Source organism: Saimiri boliviensis (assembly GCF_048565385.1).
Source record: "Saimiri boliviensis isolate mSaiBol1 chromosome 19 unlocalized genomic scaffold, mSaiBol1.pri SUPER_19_unloc_2, whole genome shotgun sequence".
Lineage (NCBI taxonomy): Eukaryota > Metazoa > Chordata > Mammalia > Primates > Cebidae > Saimiri > Saimiri boliviensis.
Window position 1 is genome coordinate 29,772 of NW_027412503.1, and position 21,189 is coordinate 50,960.

Below are 21,189 nucleotides of genomic sequence, written 5' to 3' on the forward strand. Positions count from 1 at the left end.
ACACTCTCAGAAAAAAAAAGCTGGAGCTTTTGTTTCACATTTGTAAAAGGTACATGTTATTATCTCCTTCATGGAGTTACTGTGAGGATGGAAATACAATTATTTTTCTTCCCTCTCCTTTTAGAAATACAATGAGATAGGCATAGTGGCCAGCTGAGGTGGTTCATGCCTGTAATCCCAGCACTTTGGGAGGCTGAGGCGGGTGGATCACCTGAGGTCAGGACTTCAAGACAAGCCTGGCCAACATGGTGAAACTCTCACTCCACTAAAACTACAAAAATTTGCCCAGTGTGGTGGCATGTGCCTACAATCTCAGCTACTCGGGAAGCGGAGGCAGGAGAATTGCTTGAACCCGGGAGGTGGAGGTTGTAGTGAGCCGAGATCATCCCACTGCACTCCAGCCTGGGAGACAGAGCAAGACTCCATCTCAAAAAACAAACAAAAACCAAAACCCGGTGTGGTGGCTCATCCCTGTAATCTCAGCACTTTGGGAGGCCGAGTTGAATGGATCACCTGAGGTCAGGAGTTCAAGACCAGCCTGACCAACATGCAGAAATCCCACCTCTACTAAAAAGACAAAATTAGGCAAGCATGGTGGCATGTGCCTGTAATCGCAGCTACTTGGGAGGCTGAGGCAGAAGAATTGGTTCAACCTGGGAAGCAGAGGTTGCAGTGAGCTGAGATTGCACTCCAGCATGGACAATGAGAAGTAAACTCTGTTTCAAAAATAATAATAGTAATTAGATAGGCATAGGCCCTGCGCATCGGTGGGATTCGAACACCTGCGCCTCGGGCGGGGGAGACACTTGGAGAGAAAAGCTGAGTCCCAGGCTTCGGGACCTCGGGAGACTGAAACCTGTCCCGCGGGTTATTGGGCCAGGTTGGGGAAGCAGTGCCCGGAGGCCTCCCACCAGGGTCCCGGAAACAAAGGCCAAGTGTTTGCTCTGTGGCTGAAGGGACAATGGCGTCGCGGATCTGTCACCGCGGGGGGGTGGCCAGGGGTGCGCTCCTCCCGAGCGCGTTTCCTGGTTCTCTGGCCAAGCACTCTGAACTCCGAAGTAGACCCTTGTTGGGGGGGCCAGGGGACAGCACGAGGTCCCCGTGGGGTGTCTGCCAGCCCTGGGTGCCATGTCCAGTGGGGTGTCTGCCAGCCCTGGGTGCCATATCCTGTAGGGTGTCTGCCAGCCCTGGGCGCCATGTCCTGTGGGGAGTCTGCCAGCCCTGGGTGCCATGTCCTGTGGGGTGTCTGCCAGCCCTGGGCGCCATATCCTGTGGGGTGTCTGCCAGCCCTGGGTGCCATGTCCTGTGGGGTGTCTGCCAGCCCTGGGTGCCATGTCCTGAGCAGCTGTGCTGTCAGTTACTTAAACGTGTGTGGCACTTTCTGGTTGCCAGGCCCTCAGCAGCATGCAGATAACCTAAACGGTTCCGTAAACGGCCTGTGAGGGAGGGGCAGCCGCGCGGAGTCGCCTGCTGGAGGCCGCACAGCCGGGAGGTGCCGCCAGGGTGGGGTTGGGTGTGGCTGCTGCGTGCCAGGGGTGGCGGCCAGGCCGAGGGCACCTCCATCTGGAAGCTGCGGCCCGTCACAGTGCAGTCCACAGGTTCCAGACGGGGCTGTGGGGGCAGCGTGAGGGCGGGAAGGCTCCCGGGGGTCAAAGGAAGAGAAGGTGCCTGTTCCGGGGACCCCAGAGTGAGCTTTCCAGGCAGAGGGAAGCCCGGGGCCAGTTGTCATGGGGGTGTCTGAGTCTCTAGCTGGAGTTACTGGGGCAGGGAGGTCGGAAACGGAGGCCAACCGGTGTGAGCCTCCGCCTGCTGAGAGCCCCTGGGAGGGGCTGGTGTCCTGTGACCCTGACCTTCCACCGCGGGGCAATTGCAGGAGCCTCCTCCCTGGTCTCTGCCATCACTCACAGCAGCGCCAGCCGCCCTTGCGCCCCAGCAGAAGCTGGGCTCTTACAAGGCATCCCGCTCTGCCCCAGCGCTGGCCTCTCCAGGCACCGTCCCGGCTCTGGGCCCCTGCGCTGCCCGTTCTGTTCTGCATTCCCTCCGCCTTTTCTGCCCTGTGAGGAGCTCTGCTGTCTTCACTGTTTTATTTCCCCAGACTCAGCCAGCATCGAAGGCGTGCCGTGTCCTAGGACCCTTGCAGCTGGCATGCAGGGAGGAGTGTGAGGCTCCCTGTCCCTCCTCAGGCTCTCAGAATTCGGAAGAGCCACGCTTTTTTGTTCTTGCCCTGCTGGGCCAAAGACGCCCTGCCTTCGTTATTCTCTGGGGTAGACACCCTGCGCTTTTGTTGTGCACCTGCCGTGTGGAACAGGGAGCTGCCCCGGGCCCTGCCCTCTGTAGCTGACTCCGGCTTCCCTGGCCACCCTGAGCCCAGCAGGGCCCCGGGAGCCCCAGTGCTGTGTGACACCTTCCGCAAGTGTGGAATTGACAAGAATGTGCTTTTCGTCCCTGAGTTACCATGTGGCTGGCATGTGCCCTGGCACGAGGGTCAGTGGCGGGCAGGGGCGAGCAGGAAGGCACCTCCGCTGTGCCCCTGCTTTTGCCTTTTCCTGACTTCTCTGGCCAGCTCTTAGGTTGAAATAAGTCCTGCCTGTTTTAACAGATGTTTATTAAACATCTGCGCTGGCCAGGCTCTGAGCAGCCTCCAGGGTCTCTGTCCTGAATACAATAGGCCTCTCCTGGTGCTGGCGGGTGGAGGCGGGGAGATTAAGTCCAGTGTCCCACAGGTGACTGCGTAGTTCCACATGGGGCAATAGGGAGAAAGAGCAGACCTTCCCTTTTATTTTTATTTATTTATTTATTTATTTATTTATTTTCTTTTAATAAATTGAGACAGAGTCTCGCCCTGTTGCCAGGCTGGAGTGTAGTGGCACGACCAGCTCACTGCAACTTCCATTTTCCGGTTTCAAGCAATTTTTCTGCCTCAGCCTCCCGAGTAGCTGGATTACAGGCACACGCCACCACGCATGGCTAAACAGACCTTTCCTTTTGTGAGAGGGATGCTGGTGGGGACAGCCGGGAGGGGAGATGAAACTGAGTGGAAGTGAGAGTCACTTTGGTGACCAGCACGTTGTCTCACACCTGTAATCTCAGCACTTTGGGAGGCTGAGGCTGGGGGGTCGCTCTAGCCTGGGAGTTTGTGACGGGCCTGGTCAGCATCAGACCGCAGTCTCTACTTTTAAAAATAAAAATAAGATATTCTGGGCAGAGAGAAGTCCCTGTGCAAAGGCCCAGAGGTGAGTGTTTGCCCGTTTTTTTTTGTTTGTTTGTTTTTTTTGGGGGCCGGAGTTTTGCTCTTGATACCCAGGCTAGAGTGCAATGGCAGGGTCTCTGCTCACTGTAACCTCCACCTCCTCGGTTCAGGCAATTCTTCTGCCTCAGCCTGCAGAGTAGCTGGGATTACAGGCACGCACCATCATGCCCAGCTGATTTTTTTGTGTTTTTAGTAGAGACGGGGTTTCACCATGTTGACCAGGATGGTCTCGATCTCTTGACCTCGTGATCCACCCACCTCGGCCTCCCAAAGTGCTGGGATTACAGGCTTGAGCCACCGTGCCCGTCCTTGCCCGGTTTTTCAAGGAGCAGAGGGAGGGTGTGACGGGGAGAGGGCCTGGGGAGTTCGTGCTCATCTGAGGGTGATGGGAAAGGAGTGTCGCTTGGGCCTCCCACGTGCTGTGAGAAAAGCTCTTCCTTGTTGGTGGGAGCAGGCCTCGAGGCCAAGGCGGGTGTGGGGGCCCCATGGCCCAGCTGGTTTGAGAACCTCACAGCTCCCAGGCCCTTCTCCCCCTCCAGCCTCCCTGTCCTTCGCTGTTCTGTGTCGCTGGTGAACACCCCGTATAACCGAGGATTTGACTGTGGGGATGACTCCATCCGGTACCCCTACCGTCCAGACACCATCACCCTTGGGCTCATGGCCGGGGTCACCATCACAGCCACTGTCATTCTTGTAAGACAGGAGGGATTCAGAGGGACAGGGAGGGGGCGGGATGGGGTACAGCCCTACCCTGGGTTCCTGATGGAGGTGGCCTGGAGGTCTGTGGGGGGCTGGGGGACACAGCCTTGCCCCGAGTGGTACTTGTGGGTAATAGGAACCCCCTTTTGGCCGGGCACGGTGGCTCAAGCCTGTAATCCCAGCACTTTGGGAGGCCGAGGCGGGTGGATCACGAGGTCAAGAGATCGAGACCATCCTGGTCAACATGGTGAAACCCCGTCTCTACTAAAAACACAAAAAATTAGCTGGGCATGTTGGTGCGTGCCTGTAATCCCAGCTACTCAGGAGGCTGAGGCAGGAGAATTGCCTCAACCCAGGAGGCGGAGGTTGCGGTGAGCCGAGATCGTGCCATTGCACTCCAGTCTGGGTAACAAGATCGAAACTACCTCTCAAAAAAATAAAAATAAAAATAAATTTAAAAAAACACAAAAAACAACAACAAAATAGGAACCCCCTTTTGTCTTTTGAGATGGAGTTTTGCTCTTGTTGCCCAGGCTGGAGTGCAATGGCAGGATCTCCGCTCACTGTAACCTCCGCCTCCTGGGTTCAAGTGATTCTCTTGCCTCAGTCTCCCAAGTAGCTGGGATTACAGGCATGTTAATTTTTGTATTTTTAGTAGAGACAGGTTTCATCATGTTGGTCAGGCTGGTCTTGAATGCCCGACCTCAGGTGATCCTCCCGCCTCAGCCTCCCACAGTGCTGGGCTGGTAGGCGTGAGCCACCAAGCCCAGCTTGGGCACCTTTAGAGTCCCCAGCTCTGCAGCAGCCTTGGGGAGGCCCGTGGGGAGGACTGAGGCCCACTAAGGGCCCATGGGCTGACCAGGACCCCCTCTGGTCACCGCGGCTGCCCCACACGCAGGTCTCGGCAGGAGAAGCCTACCTGGTGCTCACAGACTGGCTCTATTCCTGCTCTGACTTCAATAATTACGTGGCTGCCATGTACAAGGTGCTGGGGACCTTCCTCTTCGGGGTGGCTGTGAGCCAGTCTCTGACGGACCTGGCCAAGTACACGATCGGCCACCTGCACCCCAGCTTCCTGGCCATCTGTGACCCCAAGTGGAGCTGGGTCAACTGCTCGGTCTATGTGCAGCTGGAGAGCGTGTGCAGGGGAAAAGCTGCTGACGTCACCGAGGCCAGGTGGGTGTGGACGAGCAGCCTTCACTCTGAGGGCAGTGGGAGCTGAAGAAGCCGCAGAAGCCAGATGGTTAGCAGCCAGCAGGCGGGGGGTCAGGCAGGAGCGGGGCTCAGGGCTCCAGGCGCCCCGCAGACAGCAGGAGGCCGCGGGGAACGTGCTGTCTCCCTTGACTCCCTTGAGTCTCAGCCCTGCCCTCTTCTGCACTGTCTTTTTTTCTTTTTAAAGATAGGGTTTCACCATGGTGGCCAGGCTGGTCTTGAATTCCTGACTGCAGGTGATCCACCCACCTTGGCCTCCCAAAGTGCTAGGATTACAGGCGTGAGCCACCGCACCCAGCCATGCGCTGTCTTCTTACTGTTTCTACTGATAGGCCCTTAAACGTTTCAACTCATCATTGTCCTTTTTAAAAAAATCAAAATATTGACTGACAAGCCTAGGGTAATGTCGGACCAGAATAAATAAATAAATAAATAAATCAAAATAAAATTTGTATAAGTCACCATTTCTTCCATTTTAATGTGTACAGTTCATTTTTAGTACATTCACAATGCTGTACAGCCATCTCCTCTACCTAATTCCAGAATATTTTCATCTCATCAGAAGGAAACCCCGCAGCATAGGTAACATGGCAAAACCCCGTCTCTATGACAAATCAAAAAATTAGGCCGAGCTAGGTGGCTCATGCCATAATCCCCGCACTTTGGGAGGCTGAGGCGGGCAGATTACCTGAGGTTGGGAGTTCGAGACCAGCCTGGCCAACATGGAGAAATCCTGTCTCTACTAAAAATACAAAATTAGCCAGGCATGGTGGCACACGCTTGTAATCCCAGCGAATACCACACCATGAGCAAGAGAACCCTGCAGTGCTCTAGTTGCCATCACGGGAGTGTTGCCAGGACGCTATGGGCAAGAGGGTCTTGCAGTGCCCCAGCGGCCAGCAGGGGGCGTGACCCCACTACACCGAGAGTAAGAGTGCCCAGCAGCACAGGCACCACACTGTGAGCAAGAGGATGTAGCACTGCCCTGTTTGCCAGCAGCGGACATATTGCCACTACACTGAGCAAGAGGGCCCTGCAGTGCTCCAGCTGCCAGCAGGTGATGCCGGTCACCACACTGTCAGAGGGCCCTGCAGTGGATCTAGCCAGAAGGGGGCGTGGGCACAGCATCGTGAGCAAGAGGGCCCTGCAGTGCAGGCCCCCAGTAGGGGCCCCCACACCCACCTTTCAGATTCTTGAGGCTCTTCCACCGATGTACATCCTGTCACATCACCAGCGTGCATTGAGTCACAGCGGTCTGCAGAGTTGCATTCTCCTCCTTACAGAACTGGGGGGCATTGTGAGGGTGGAACTGCGTCCTCCTCAGCACACACCTTGGGGCGGGGTTCTTACTGCAAGAGGGGCTTGCGGTGGCCCCAGCTGCCATCAGGAGGGGTGCAGACACAGGACCATGAGCAAGAGGGCCCCGCACCGCCTGGCCACCAGCAGGGGGCTCCCGAGCGTGCATCGCATCGCTTCAGGGCAATCTGCGGAGCTGCGTTCTCCACGGCACAGACGTAGGGCACAGCCTCGGTTTGAGACAACTCTGGGCCATGTCCACGGTGAGTAAAATCCTTCCTGTCTGCATCCCTGACTGCTGAGGGTCAGAGACTAGTACGAAGAGCTCTGTGTGGGAAACTGGACACGAAAAGCCCCTCTGAACCCTGCGCACCTGGGTTCTCCCGCCCAAGGCCAGGCGGCTGCGGTGTGAGGTGCACCCAGCAGCCTCAGAAGACAAATGGAGCGTTCCTGAGGCAGATATGGCCTCTGAAATACGGATACAATAAGCCCAGTGCTCAGGTAGGAAACACCTAATGCTAACGCAAGGCCTCAGTCCAAACATGTTACTATAAAATCCGCACTAGTCATGCGGCCCTGCCAGTACCGCAGTTTCAATACTGAACACGGACATATCAGTGCAAACGTAGAAATTAACGTGTGGTTAGGGTTTAGGGTGAGGATTAGGGCTAGCGATTAGGGATAGCGTTCGGGGTTACCAGTTAGGGGTTAGGATACAGGGGTTAGAAAAATTTTAGGCAAATTTGAAGGAAGGAATGTTGCATGAATCATGCCTGAAGCACCAGAACGGAAAACAGGGCTTGGGGCTTCGAGCTCTTAGCAGTGGCAGCTGAGTGAGGTTTCTCATGGGCTCCAGCTGGGTGACCGCCGGTTGTGGGGATGGTTCCCTCAGTGTCAATAGTCATACAGCCAGCTGGCAGCTGGGCTTTTTGTCATTAACTGATTGGTTTATTCATGTTTTTAAGTCAGTTTGCATGCCTCGAAGTTCGGTTTCCATTTGCTTAGGCAAGACCTCAGGCTAACGGCTTCCTCGTTTTTTGCTTTAACATATCAAAACCATAATTCATTTTCATTTTATTTTCCTGGCATTAGAAAAGTAAGTTCACGTTTTTGTTGTCATTCAGAAAGTCAGTTTAATTGGCAGCCTATTTGTGATTTGCATAAAATAATGTCTGTTAATTATTAGCATCTTAGATTAGATGAAATGTTTATTAAGCTTTGCTATTAAACCATAACAGGAGTTCAGTTGCTTTTTCTTCCTCCTAGGCTTTAACCAATGAAAATACACTCAAGCATCTCCTAACAATGTGGATACTGTCTGAGAAATGTGTCCTTAGTGATTTCATCTTTGTGCAAACACCATCGAGTGTCCTTATAAAACCTGGATGGTGTAGCCCCCTTCACACGTAAGTGATATGGTATAGCTTCTTGATTTCAGGCTACATACCATACCTGTATAGCTCATCTCTGTACTGAATGCTGTAGTCAAATGTCACACCATGGTGATTGTGGATTGTGATCCCAAAATATCTGAGTCAGGTCTCAGTCAAGTAGAAAGCTTATTTCGCCAAGGTTAAGGACATGCTCATGACACAGCCTCAGGAGGTCCTGACAACATGGGCCCAAGGTGGTCAGGGTAGAGCTTGCTTTTATATATTTTAGACAGGAGACACCAATCAATATGTGTAAGATGTAAAGTCATTTGGTTCAGTGAGGTGGAACAACTAGAAGTAGGAAGGCGGCTAGGGGGTGGTTTTAGGTCAGAAGTAGATAAAACAAAAGTTGCATTCTTCTCAATTTTTTGATCAGCCTTCCACTGAATACAATTTAGTCTGGTTCAGTGAAGTTGCATTTTTACATAGACAGTAGGGCAGAGGAATGGTGTGATCTTGGCCTAGCGTACCCCCCTCTGCCCTGGTTTAAGCCATTGTCTTGTCGCATCCTCCCCAGTAGCTGGGATTACAGGCATGCACCACCAAGCCTGGGTAATTTTTGCATTTTTAGTAGAGATGGGGTTTCTCCGTGTTTGCAGGTGGGTCTTGAGCTCCTGACCTCTGGTGATCCGCCTGCTTTGGCCTCTCAAAGTCTTGGGATTACAGGCATGAGCCACCATGCCTGGTCAGGAAGCTTATTTTGATTCTGATATTGTCAACTGTATTTCAGGTATAACTTGTTTTCCTTGGAGCATTAAATACTGCATTGGTATTGTATTACACAAATAAAACAGAGATCCCTTTTTATCACATTCATTGCTAGTGATATTAACAACTAAATTTAGATACATTCCAGAGTCTGGGCTTCCAGTAATTCTTGGCGATCCTCTGAAGGTAAATTACTTTTTCTCACAAGACACAGTGACATCTAAAGTCGCATTGATTGTCCTGCCACTTTTGTTTCTCTAGTTTCATCGATTTCTTCAAAGCATCTTTGGGGGAATAACTTTGACTATCCCTTTAAACTTTTCAGTATTAGAAAGCATCGTCATGAAACATTGAATAATTGTGGTCACAAATTCCCTTTACAGTCTTCCTTTGAATATTTTTTCCAATCGCAAATATTTGCTTTTGTTGTATTGTAGCTAAAAGGAATGCTGGGAAACAAAACAAAGACAAGCATTCATTATAATAAGTGATTCAGTCACAATCAATTGCTATTTTTTTTTTTAAAGTTATATTTTTGAAAATGTCCCGCTGTAAATTGAAATAGTCTCCAAAATCTGAAGTCTTTCCTTGGTTCTAAGGTGACCAGATTTCCTAGAGAGTGAACCACACCACAAGAAAAAAGATATGATAAATATGTTTACATGGATGTGTTATTTTAACATAAATCTTGTAAAATAGGCATTTCATTGAAATTATATATGTTTGCATAAATTACTTTGCAGCATAATGAATGCCCTTGTTTTGAAAAGTAGTAGTTAGTGTCAATTACTACTTATTAGTACAAATAAGTAAGCAGATATTTTTAAAAATTTGTAATTTTTAAATAAAGGTTTTATTTTAAATTGGTTTTAGATTCACACTGAAATTGGGAGGAAAATGCAGATTTCCTGTGTAGACCCAAACTAGTTTCCCCTCGTGAATATCAACATGTGTCAGATACGTTATTAACAATTTTTTTTTTTTTTTGAGATGGAGTCTTTCTTGCTCTGTAACCTAGGTTGGAGTGCAATGGCACGATGCTGGCTCATTGCACCCTCTACCTCCCATGTTTAAGTGGTTCTCCTGCTTCAGCCTCCCAAGTAGCTGGGATTACAGGTGCCCACCAGCACGCTTGGCTAATTTTTGTATTTTTAGTAGAGATGGGGTTTCGCCATGTTGGCCAGGCTGGTCTGGAACTCCTGACCTAGATTATTTACCCGTCTAAGCCTTCGAAAGTTGTGGGATGACAGACATGAGCCACCATGCCCAGCCTACTATCAGTATATTTGCTTTGGTTAGGTATCTGTTCAGATATTTACCCAGTTTTAAAATCACATATGTATTTTGTAATTATCTTCTCACATCTCTCTTGTCTTTTTGTTCTCTGCATACAGTTTTGCACAGTAGAATACTTAGTTTTATAAAGTCTGTGTTATCAATATTTTCATGAATTGGCATTTGATGTTTTGTGTTATAAGTCAACACCAAACTCAATGTCATATAGATTTTCTTTTAGATTTTTTATAATTTTGCATTTAAAATTACCGTCTCTAGACTATTTTGAGTAGGTTTTTGTTTTTCTTAATTTCTGTATTTATTCATTTTATTCTACATGGCTTCCAAAGTCTTCCATCACCATCTTCGGGAAGGAATGGCTACAGTGGGCTTCATTTTGGTTTGAATTTCTAAAATTATTACATTGAGTAAACTCAATATTGAATTTTATAGGTATTTCAGGACAGCCAGGCGGGGTTGCACGTCCACCTAGAAACTCAGCAAGAGTGTCTGTGCTGAGCTCTGGCATCACCAGAGGGTGCACGAACCCACCCCTGACCAACTTCCCTCTGAGGTGCCAGAAGCGGCAAGGAGCTTTATCTTCCTCAGGGCAGCATGAAGGTCATGTCAACTTGGTGTTGTTCATTGGTGAGTAACAAACTTCCTGTCCAAAGCCCTGAGTGCAGAGGAGAGAGTCTTTAGAGAGTACTCAGCAGAGGAAGGAATTCAGCTAGACAAAGGAAACCCTCACATCCACTGTTTTGACTACACTCTGATCTTGTCAGTGTCCAAGACACAGCGGCTGCTAATAAGTATTCTCACAAGTATTCTCACAGTGGTGTGTAATATAGTAATCACTCCGTGGCCTAACACCAGTATAATATTCACACCATGTCCTAACACTAATATCCATATCATGCCATAACACTAACATATCCACACAGTAGCTTCTAATACTAGTAAATACAGTAGTATCTACTAAGTGAACTCTGTTGACATGCAGACTTTTATAAGGATTTCACAGCTTTGGTTGAACTATAGCCTCTATAATGGATTTTGATGAGGTCTTTGCTTTCCTGGCATGGTATTGATATGGTTGTTCTAAAAAGTAGTTTGTTTCCAATAATGTCATACTTCTAAGAATCTTCCAATAGCAGTACAAAGTATAACCTCTTTCTTCTCTTAGATTTGCAGCAGTTGTTGCTGTACCAGATTTACAATGTCCCAGAAAATACTTCAGTATATTTTGCCCAAAGTACACTCTCCCAGGTAACCACCACATAACCCCTAGATCAGGAAATTAGCATGGTTACTACATGATAATTCAGTCTACAAACTCATTTCACTTTTACCTTCTGCACCACCTGGGAGTATGATGTGTTTTTTCATTGTTCTGATCCAGTTTTCTTTTCCTGGCACTGTTCCCCAGACTTTCCTGCATATTTATCACCTTGACACACTTAAAGAACATACAAGTTTTTGTTTGAACACCTGTCTTCAGTTCTTTACAGTATATGCCGAGGAATGGAATCATTGAGTCATATGGCAAATCTATTTGCACGTGTTTGAAGAAACACCAAATGATTTTACACATAGGCTGGACTGTTTAATACTGTCAGAAGCAGTGTTTATGGGTTCAAGTTTCTGCACATCTTTGTCAACTCTTTTTTGTTTGTTTGTTTTTTAGTATAACTATTCTAGTGTGAAATTATTTGAATTTTTTTTTTTTTTTTTTTTTTTTTTTTTTTTTTGAGACAGAGTCTCTGTCACCCAGGCTGGAGTGTAGTAGCACCACCTCGGCTCACTGCAAACTTCACCTCCCAGGTTGAAGTGATCTTCCTACCTCATCCAGCTAAGGAGCTGGGATTACAGGCACATGCCACTATGCCCAGCTAATTTTTGTATTTTCCATAGAGACAGGTGTTCTTCATGTTGGTCAGGCTGGTCTTGAACTGCTAATGTCAGGTGCTCTGCTCGCCTCAGCCTCCCAAATTGCTGGGATTACAGGAGTGAGCCACTACACCCTGCCACTCCCAGACATTTTGGTTTTCTTTCTTTTTTTCTTTTCCAGATGGAATCTTGCCGTTTCAGCCAGGCTAGTGTGCAGTGGCTCAATATCAGCTTACTGCAGCCTCCACCTTTTGGATTCAAGCAGTTCTCCTGCCTCAGCCTCCCAAGTAGCTAGGATTCCATGTGCATGCTAGCAGGCCCGGGTAATTTTTGTATTTTTAGTAGAGATGGGGTTTTGTCATATTGGCCAAGCTGGTCTAGAACTCCTAACCTCATGTGATCTGTCTGCCTCAGCTTCTGAGGCGAGTGGATCACGGGGTCGAGAGATCGAGACCATCCTGGTCAACATGGTGAAAGCCCGTCTCTACTAAAAATACAAAAAATTAGCTGGGCATGGTGGCACCTGCCTGTAATCCCAGCTACTCAGGAGGCCGAGGCAGAAGAATTGCCTGAACCCAGGAGGCGGAGGTTGCGGTGAGCCAAGATCGTGCCATTGCACTCCAGCCTGGGTAACAAGAGCGAAACTCTGTCTCAAAAAAAAAAAAAAAAAAAAAAAAAAATTGAATATAACTTAATCCTTTATTACTAAAAGAATGCTCAACTCAAGGGGACACAAATCACTCATTTTGACTTCATGAGCTATGGCACTTAGAGACAAATTTTTGAAAATACACAGCTTAAACTGTCCGTGCTTTAAGTGCTAGACAAGTTTTTTTTTTTTTTTTTTTGAGACGGAGTTTCGCTCTTGTTACCCAGGCTGGAGTGCAATGGCGCAATCTCAGCTCACCGCAACCTCCGCCCCCTGGGTTCAGGCAATTCTCCTGCCTCAGCCTCCTGAGTAGCTGGGATTACAGGCAGGTGCCACCATGCCCAGCTAATTTTTTGTATTATTAGTAGAGACGGGGTTTCACCATGTTGACCAGGATGGTCTCGATCGCTCGACCTCGTGATCCACCGGCCTCGGCCTCCCAAAGTGCTGGGATTACAGGCTTGAGCCACCGCGCCTGGCTGTTTTTAAGAATACACAGCTAAAATAGCTAAAATGGTCCCTGCTTTAAGTGATTTAGGAAAATGGATTTCAGGCAAGGCCAGGCACATCGATTTCAGAAAAGTCGATTTCAGACAAGGCTAGTCAATTCCAGAGGAATTGATTTCAGGCAAGGCCAAACAAGTCGATTCCAGAAAAATAGATTCGGGCAATCCCAGGCAAGTTGATTTCAGAAAAATCGATTTCAGACCAGAAAAGTTAATTTGAGAACAGGCCTGGCAAGTCCATTTCAGAAAAATTGATTTCAGACAAGGCAAGTCGATTCCAGAAAAGTCGATTCAAAAAAAAAAAAGAAAGGCAAGACAAGTCGAATCCAGGAAAAGAGATTTCAGGCAAGGCCTGGCAAGTCGATTCCAGAAAAATCGATTTCAGGCAAGGAAAGTGGATTCCAGAAAAATCGATTGCAGACAAGGCAGGTCGATTCCAAAAAAGGAAAGGCAAGTTGAATCCTGGAAAACATGTTTTAGGCAAGGCCAAATTGATTTCAGAAAAATCGATTTCAAACAAGGCCAAATAAGTTGATTCCAGAAAAGTCGATTTGAGAAAAGGCTAGGCAAGTCAATTTCAGAAATGTCGATTTGAGAAAAGTCAACGTAAGTCGATTCCAGAAAAGTCGACTACAGACAAGGCCAAACAAGTTGTTTCCAGAAAAGTCAATTTGAGAAAAGGGTTAGGGTTAGGGTTCAGGTTCGGCATTAGGGTTAGGTTTAGCGCTAGGGCTAGGGCTATAGCACTTAAATCAAGGACAGTTTTAGCTGTGTATTTTGGAAAAGTTGTGTGCTCTACAAAGAAAAAGCAACTTTTGTTCTTTTTGGTCCCCAGGAGAAATGGGAGTCTTTTTCAGAGAGCACAGGAGACACATGAGTCCTTTGCAGTCCTCTTGTCTGCCTCTAAGGGTGAAATGAGAGTGTGAAGCACTTTGGGAGGTGGCCAGGCACACAGCTTGGATGGCTGCGGAGCAGAGCTTCTCCCTGGAGGCGTGGTCCCAGTCATCATGAGCCATGTCTGAAAGAATCACATTTTATATGCAAGCATGCTCTCCATTTGACTGTGCTGTTATTTTAAATGAGAGCATCATTGACAATGCTTTATCCTGATAGCCCTGCCTAATTTTGTTCTACTTAGTAATGCGTGGGCTTGAGGAGAAGACAGCATTGGGGGATAAGGAGGGAGAATGGACGTGTGAATTAGGGAAAGGTGTCTTTTCCTTTGGAGCATGAATGACTTCAAAGCCCTCCTCATACTGCTAAGTATCTGGCTGGACACTACCAGTTGTGTGTTTAGACTGTTTGTCTCTGTGTATGTGTGTGTGTGTCTGTGTGTCTGTGTGTCTGTCTTCAGGCGTGAACAGCATCTCCTTCCTGTGGTAGCATATTACTCAGAATCTTGGATAACCCCCAGCCTTCCGAAAAACACAATACATGTATGTTTTAAGAAATTTTATCTTGATGATTAGTGAGAGGGTGGTGATTGAAACCAGCTCATTTCCTATTGACCACTGAGGTCAGCTCACCTTTGCTGAAAATGGTTCTTGACTCTTACTTTGTAGCAGGAACTCCTAAGTTAATCAATCCTTTTCAAGAGTTTCAGGCTGAAAGTCCAGATCTCTCAGGTTAGACCCAGTGTTAAAATATTACCTGGGCAAATTCTCGTTAGAGACAAGGGGCCAAAGACTGTTCCGATGTCTTTTAATGTTGACTTCAATCCAGTAAAGCCCTTGTTAAGCTATTTACCTGTGAAACTGGGCCTTGGGGAGGCAGTGCACCCTTTCAAATTAGAGGTCAGGAGATTTGGATTTGATTTCCAGCCCTCTGCCAGTCAGTCAGCCACTCACTTTCAAGTGACAAGCCTTAGGCGAGTCCCTTTCTGTCTCTGTTTCTCTATTTCTGCACAGGGATTTATGTGGGCCTTAAGGCCCACTGGGAAAAGATCCCTCTTCCAGCTCAGTGCCTGGTTTGTTGAGTATACTTGTCAATCTGGACTTTAATATACCTATAGTTTTGGATTAACTATATTACCTCTGCTAGAAATTAACACAGAAAATTCACAGTTGATTGACAAGAATGAGAGTCAGTTCTAAAGAATTCAAATAGAACTTAATCCTTTATTACTAAAAGAAAGCTCAACTCAAGTAGACACAGATCACTCATTCTAATTTCATCAGCTATAGCACTTAGAGACAACTTTTTCAAAATACACAGCTAAAACTGTAGCAGTCCCCCAGGGCACCCTGGCTGCTAGGGACTCCTTGGCTAGGAGGCTGTGCCCACACACAGCCCCTGGCCCACCCTGGCTACTAGGGACCCCTGGCTAGGAGGCTGTGCCCACACCCCTCGCCAGAGGGCCCATAGCAGCCCCCGGCCCATCCTGGCTATTAGGGACCTCCTGGCTAGGGGGCTGTGCACACAACCCCATCCAGAGTGCCTACAGCAGCCCCCCAGCTCACCCTGGCTGCTAGGACCCCCTGGCTATGGGGCTGTGCCGACAGACCCCAGTAGAGGGCCTGTAGCAGCCCCCCGGCCCACCCTGGCTCCTAGGGACCATCTGTTTTGAAAATGTTGTGTAATATGATACTTAGAACCATATCATAGGGCGATCATAATGTTATTCTGTTTTTTTTTTATATTAAGCACAATAACACTAGTTCTAGTTACATGTCTTTGATATTGACAAAAATGTCATCCTTACCTTCCTTGACATTAGGATTGAAAGCACAGGGGGTTTTCACCCCTTGCAATGTTTAATTCAATATAATTTTGTGTGTGTGTGTGTGTGTGTACATTAGTGACCATATGAGAGCTTGATGTACACCTCTTGCCATACTGAGAGTATTTCCCTATGGGCAGTAACATCATCCTCTCCTTCCCTGGATATTAGGAACAACATCACAGGACGGGTGTACAGCCCCAGTCGGATTGTGAGTATTATTATCTGTAATCCCTTAGTTATTAGGAACAATATCACTGGGGGTTTGTGCACTTCCTGAGATACTTGGAGTAACATCCTCTCCGTTTTTGGATGTGTTAGAAACAATATTACAGTGGTGGTGTACACTTCCTGCGATATTCAGGGTACTTTCCCCAGGATATTAGTAACCACATCGCAGAAGCGTTGTACACCGCCTGTGATAATGGAACAGTCACAGAGTGTACACTTGCTTTCACAGTGAGAGTAATACTTACTTAGGATATGATGGATAATATCACAAGATATACACACATGGGTGTATACCCACCCTGATATTAGGAGTAATTTTTATCTAATATACTAGAAATAATATCCCAGAATATACTCATAATGTGTACATTTATTGGGATATTACAATAAATGTATATAATATGTACCATATGTACCTTTACTGTGATGTACATATGTGTACACAATACATATGTACAATAAATGTACATAATCCATACAATATGTACATTTATGTGCACATGTGTATGATATATACATTATTGTAATATCACAATGATATATGTAATTACAATTATATATATACAATATGTAATATCGTAAATATACAGATTGTACACATTATGTACTTTTAATTTATTTTGGTATTACAATGTGTAACCATGTACGTAATGTACATATGTACTATATGTACATGTGTACATATTTGTGCACATTATGTACATTATGTACAGCTGTACAAAATATACACGTTTACATAATGTGCACATTATGTAAGGATGTACAATATGTACACATATATGTAATGTATACATGTTCACGTGTACATAATGTGCACATTAGGTAGAGAGGTACAGTATGTGCACATTTACATGTTTACATTACGTACAGATGTACAGTATGTATGCATGTACATATAGGTGCACATTGTGTACATATGCACAGCCCCCTAGCTCAGTGAGCCTGAGGATCCTGCATTGCCCTAGTTGCCAGCAGGGAGCATGTTGCCACGGCAGTGTGAGCAAGAGGGCCCTGCATTGGTCCGCCAGGAGAGGGCGCCCAAGCCAGCCTTTTCAGAGTCCTGAGGTTCCGCCCCCCGAGGTGCATCATTGCCGCCCACGTGGTCTGCAGAGTTGTGTTCTCCTCAGCGTTGATCTGGGGGCACTTGGAGGTGGAGCTGCGACCTCCTCAGCACAGACCCCGGGGCTCGGGTCTCACTGTGGGAGGGCCCTGCCGTGGCCCTCGTCGCCGGAAGAGGGCGCGGGCACATCACCGGGAGCGAGAGGGCCCCGCACTGCCCGGCGGCCGCCAGCAGGGGGCGCCCGAGCCGCCTTTTCAGACGGCGTCACGGTCCCGGCGTGCCTTGCGTCATGGCGGCCTGCGGAGTTCTGTCGTCCTCAGTGCAGACCTGCGGGGCCCCGTCAGGGCGGAGCTGCGTTCTCCACAGCACAGACCTAGCGGGCACAGCCTCACCTGGGGACGACTCTGGGCCGCGTCCACAGTGAGTAAAATCCTTCCTGTTTGCAGCCTGACTGCTTAGGGTCAGAGACTAGTAGGAAGATCTCGGTGTGGAAACCTGGACACCAAAAGCCCCTCAGAGTCCTGCGCGCTGAGGTTCTCCCGAGCCAAGGCCACGTGGCGGCAGTGCGAGGTGCACACCGCAGCCTTGGAACGCAATGGCGCGTTCCTAAGGCAGCTGTGACATCCGGAATGTGAATACAACACCCGCAGTGCTCGTGTAGAAAACAGCTGTGATGCTGATGCAAGGCCTCCGTCCGCGCGTTACTGTAAAGTCCGCGCTGCTCCTGCGGCCGCCATACAGCAGTTTGAATCATCAACAGTGACGTATCAGTGCAAACGCAGAAACCAATGTATGCTCAGGGCTTTGGGTGAGGATTAGGGATACGGGTCAGGGTTAAAGTTTAGGGTTACCAGTTAGTCGTTAGGATTTAGGGGTTAGAGAATTTTAGGCAAAATAAATTTTGTTTATTTAAGCAAAGGAATGATTTGTGAATCACACCTGAAGCACCAGAATGGAAAACAGGGCTTGGGACTTTGAGCTGTTAGTGGTGGCAGCTAAGTGAGGTTTCTCCTTGGCTCCACCTAGGCGACTGCCTGTTGTGGGGATGGTTCCCTCAGCATCAACAGTCATAAAGCCAACTAGCAGCTGGGTTTATTGTCATTGACTGGTTGGTTTGCTCCTGTTTTAAAGTCAGTTTTAATGCCTCCAATTCGGTTTCCATTTCCTTTGCAAGACCTCAGGCTAACGGCTTCCTCCTGTTTTACTTTAACATGTCAAAACCGTAATTCATTTTCATTTTACTTTACTGGCATGAATAGCAGTAAATTCACATTTTTGTTGTTATTCAGAAAGTTTAATTGGCAACCTATTTGTGATGGTGCATAAAATAATGTTTGTTAATTATTAGCATCTTAGATTAGATGAAATATGTTAACTCTATTAAGCTTTGTTATTAAACCAAAACAGGAGTTGAGTTTCTTTTTTTTTTCTTCTAGGCTTTAACCATTTAAAATACACTCAAGCATCTTCTATTGATGTGAATTCTTTCTGAGAAATTTGTCCTTGGTGATTTCATCCTTGTCTGAACACCATAGAGTGTCTTTTTAAATCCTAGATGGTATAGCCCACTCCACACATAAGTTATATAGTATAGCCTATTGCTCCCATGCTACAAACCTGTATAGCACGTCTCTGTACTGAATGCTGTAGTCAACTGTCACACCATGGTGATTGTGGATTGTGATCCCAAAATATCTGAGTCAGGTCCCAGTCAAGTAGAAAGCTTATTTCACCAAGGTTAAGGACACGCCCATGACAGCCTCAGGAGGTCCTGACAACATGGGCCTAAGGTGGTCAGGGTAGAGCTTGCTCTTATACATTTTAGAGAGACAGGAGACACCAATCAATATGCATAAGATGTACAGTCATTTGATTCAGTGAGGAGGAACAACTGGAAGTAGGAAGTGGGGGTGCTTCTAGGTCAGAAGTAGATAAAACAAAAGGTTGCATTCTTTTGAATCCTTGATCAACCTTCCAGTGAATACAATTTAGTCTGGTTCAGTGAATCTGCATTTTTACATATACAGTAGGGCAGAGGAATGGTGTGATCTTGGCCCACCACAACCTCCGCCTCCCAGGTTTAAGCAATTGTCTTGCCTCAGCCTCCCGAGCAGCTAGGATTACAGGCATGCACCACCATGCCTGGGTAATTTTTGTATTTTTAGTAGAGATGGGCATCCACCATGCCCAGCCTACTATCGGTATATTTGCTGTGGTTGGATATCTGTTCAGATATTTAACCAGTTTTAAAATCACCTATGTATTGTGTAAATATCTTCTCACATCTGTCTTGTCTTTTTATTCTCTGAATACAATTTTCCACAGTAGAATATTTAGCTTTATAAAGTCTGTTATCAATATTTTCATGAATTGGCATTTGATGTTGTGTGTTAAAACTCAACACCAAACCCAATGTCATCTAGATTTTCTTTTAGATTTTTTATAGTTTTGCATTTTATATTACCACCTCTGGACTATTTTGAGTAGGTTTTTGGTTTTTTTTTTATTTTGTGTATATATTCAGTTCATTCTACATGGCTTCCAAAGTCTTCCATCACTATTTTTGGGAAGGATATGGCTACAGTGGGCTTCATTTTGGCTTGAGTTTCCAAAATTATTACATTGAATAAACTGAATATTGAATTTTATAGGTATTTCAGGACAGCCAGGCAGGGGTGAACATCTGCTGAGAAACTGAGTAAGAGTGTCTGTCCTGAGCTCTGGCGCCACCAGAGGGTGCGTGAACCCACCCCTGACCAACTTCCCTCTGAGGTGCCAGGGCAGCACAAGGGTTGTGTCAACTTAGTCTTGTTCATTGATGAGTAAAATGCTTCCTTTCCATGGCCCTGAATGCAGAGAAGAGAGCTTTAGAGTACTCAGCAAAGGAAGAAATTCATCTAGAAAAATGAAATCCCCAAATCGCATCATTAAGACTACAGCCTGATATCATTGTCAATATCCAGACGCAGTGGCTGCTAAGATATGTTCTCACAGTGACCTCTAATATAATAATCACAGCATGCCCTAACATTACTATGATATCCATACTGTGCCCTAAAACCAATATATTCACACCATATTCTAACGCTAATCTGATATCCACACCATTGCTTCTAATACTAATGTAATACTATCCACATGGTTCCCTGATGTTAATGTAATATCTGACTGTTCTCCAACACCAATATAATATGTACACCATGTCCTAACACTAATATCCACACTGTGCCGTAACACTAATGTATCCGCACAGTAGCCTCTAATACTAATAAGTATAATAATATCTACTAAGTGGAGTCTGTTGACGTTGAGGCTTTTATAAGGGTTCACAGCTTTGGATGAAGCGTAGCCTCTATAGTGGATTTTGGTGATGTCTCTGCTTTTCTGGCGTAGTATTGATACGGTTGTTTTAAAAAGTAATTTACTTTTTTTTTTTTTTTTTGAGATGGAGTTTTGCTCTTGTTACCCAGGCTGGAGTGCAATGGCACGATCGGCTCACCGCAACCTCCGCCTCCTGGGTTCAGGCAATTCTCCTGCCTCAGTCTCCTGAGTAGCTGGGATTACAGGCACATGCCACCATGCCCAGCTAATTCTTTGTATTTTTAGTAGAGATGGGGTTTCACCATGTTGACCACAGGGTGGTCTCGATCTCTTGACCTCATGATCCACCCGCCTTGGCCTCCCAAAGTGCTGGGATTACAGGCTTGAGCCACCACCCCCGGCAGTAACTTACTTTTTAATAATGTCATACTTCTAGGAAACTTCCAGAAGCAGTGCAAAATATAACCTGTTTCTTTTCTTAGAGTCCCCAGCAGTTACTGCTGTACCAGATTTGCAGCGTCCCACAAAATACTCCAGTATACTTTATCCAAAGCATGGAAACTCTCCTAGGTTACCACCACATAACCCCTAGATCAGGAAATCAGCATGGTTCCTATGTGATAATTCAGTTCACAAACTCATTTCACTTTTACCTCCTGCCCTGCTTGGGAGTATAATGTGTTTTTTCATTTTGATCCAGTTTTCCTGTCAGTGTTCCCAAGACTTTCCTGCATATTTATGATCTTGACACATTTAAAGAGCATACGAGTTTTTGTTTGAACACCTGTTTTCAGGTCTTTGGTGTATATAGCTAGGAATGGAATCACTGAGTCGTATGGCAAATCTACTTGCAACTGTTTGAAGAAACTCCAAATTATTTGACACATATGCTGCACCATTTCATATTGTCACAAGCAGTGTTAAATAGTTCACGTTTCCG

General features: G+C 46.8%; 1 long non-coding RNA gene and 1 pseudogene across 1 annotated transcript in view; both read left to right on the forward strand.

Annotated features, from left to right (window-relative positions):
• The first annotated feature begins 961 nt into the window (after positions 1–961).
• Positions 962–5,293, forward strand: LOC141583246 (phospholipid phosphatase 2-like; annotated as a pseudogene).
• Positions 5,294–6,757: 1,464 nt separating this feature from the next.
• The window catches only part of LOC141583273 (uncharacterized), a 69,606-nt gene continuing 55,174 nt past the window's right edge, over positions 6,758–21,189 (forward strand). Inside the window, exon 1 of the long non-coding RNA XR_012515952.1 lies at positions 6,758–6,958. This is a non-coding gene — a long non-coding RNA (uncharacterized LOC141583273). The remainder of the gene's footprint in view (positions 6,959–21,189) is intronic.